Raw genomic sequence first — 2,278 nt, 5'->3', positions numbered from 1 at the left:
TTTCCACCAAACAGTAGGACACCTAAGGAACACTGAAGAAGTGGTACACATAGCATGGCCCTTCTGATTCCTACTTTTGTGTGCTAGTAGGTAGTGTGTTGGATTGGAGATTAAAATATCTATGGCACTGAATAACAGGAAAAACATCATTTAAATCAAAGTTAAACTCTTGATTCTCTGATAATTAGATTTAGTTTTATTGCAGTCATTAATATTGACTAGTCCCTGTAGCTGAGTTCTCCTTACAGGACACTTATGCATGCTTACATGGGACTTACTTGAAAGAAGGCCACTTACAATGTAACTTATGTGTATTTATATACTTAAAAATATTGTAGTTTACTCTACTCTCCCTAAAGGCTACCCATTTCAACTTCTTACATGGATACCTTACTTGGTTTATAGTTTACAGTTTATTCCATATAGTTTCATACATAGATGATGATTGGAAAAAACAGTTAGAAAATCATATAAAGCTTAGTTCATCCCTAAGAAGCAGAAAAATCATTATATAATATGTAAAATTTTGCACACAGTAAATACCCATTTAATATTTGAAGAAAGGGAGTAGAATTCAGAATCACTCTTGCCAGTATATATCCAAGCTACTATAAAAGAACATTTATGACTCCCATAAAATGTACCAAGAATTTCTAGAGAATATATTTTTATCCAAAATATTGTATCTTTCATTATCAAAATATTCATTGGTGCTTTATAATTATCTAAACAATTATGCCAGAATATGAGACATCACATCGTAGCTCTACAATTTTTCACTTCTATAATTCTTATTTTTAGAACTTATCAAATTTGAGTTTCATCACAAATCTGAGTTCAAATATTCAGAATTTTTACTGGAGAATAAGACGCCTTAGCTCAAATACTAACCATACTAGGAAGTAAAATATTTAGTATTTCACAAATACTAAGATCAAATTGTCACCCTTCTACAGTCCACTGTACTGCACTATAGCTGTGAGTCATCACTTTCTGGAGACTCTGTTCAGTGGGAGTTGAGAGGCCAGCCAACAGACTATAATTACATTATTCAATGATCTGCAGCCTGTGCCTCGAGCAACTTTTCACCACATTAGTAGTGGCGGTGAAAGCTGGAAAACAATGTGTACAAATTAAAACAGAGAAAAATAAATCAGAAGCAAAAACCATTGTTTGTAAAGGGGCTTCAGATTAGAAAAATTACAGTTTCAGCATCTGAGATCTCACTCAAGTTCAAATGTTGGTCCTATCAAGAATCCATCCAAAAAAGTATGTGCTTAAACCATTTTGGGCTGAGTATATTTGCTGGAGAGTTAAACTGATGTAACCTAGTCCATCAGCAGGAACATTTTAACTAATGGCAGCTACTGTTTGCTAACTTCCAGCTTGAAACATCAAAATATAAATATGAAAAAAGGATAATTTAACAAGTAATCATCAATATTTGATTAATACAAAGAAATCTATCCCCAACCACTCACCAACTAGATTTCTGAATACAGTCAGAAAAGTACCATTATCTCCAAGTCATTGGTTTAAAAAAACAAGTAAATGTGTGTGTGTGTGTGTGTGTGTGTGTGTGTGTGTGTGTTATTTTAGTCCATTCAGGCTCCTAGAACAAAATACCTTGGACTGGGTAATTTATACACAACAGGAATTTATTAATTTATTTATCTGCGTTCTCAAGGTTGGGAAGTCCAAGATCAAGGTGTCAGCAGATTCAGTGTCTAGTGAGGGCCCACACTCTGCTTCTAAGATGGTGCTTCTTGCTCACATGGTGAAAGCGGCAAATAAGCTCTCTTGGGTCTCTTTTTAAGAGCACAAATCCAATTAATGAGGGCTCCACCCCCATGACCTTGTCAAGTCTCAAAGCCTTCACCTCTTAATACCAACTCATTGGGGATTAGATTTCAGCATATGAATTCTGGAGAAACACAAACATTCAGAACACAGCACCGCCCAAAGACCTTACCTCCTAATACCATCACCTTGGGGGGTAGAATATCAATACATGAATTTGGGGCAGCACAAACTTTTAGACCACTATATATATATTTTTCCCAGTAATACATGGTAATATATACAAATGTATAATATATTTATAATTTATATGTTCACAATATTAATTAAAAGAAATATGTACCTACTTAAATCAGCCGGTAGTCTAGTGGAACAAATCATGTATATCAAGTTGGATTTCAAACATAGGCAAAAGAATTGTTTGTATCACAAAAGAAACTATGCCTGGTTGGAACACTGCCATACCACAAAGTGATCT

Source organism: Trachypithecus francoisi, unplaced genomic scaffold (genome assembly GCF_009764315.1).
Source record: "Trachypithecus francoisi isolate TF-2019V2 unplaced genomic scaffold, Tfra_2.0 Lachesis_group18, whole genome shotgun sequence".
NCBI lineage: Eukaryota > Metazoa > Chordata > Mammalia > Primates > Cercopithecidae > Trachypithecus > Trachypithecus francoisi.
This window is presented reverse-complemented; position numbering follows the sequence as displayed.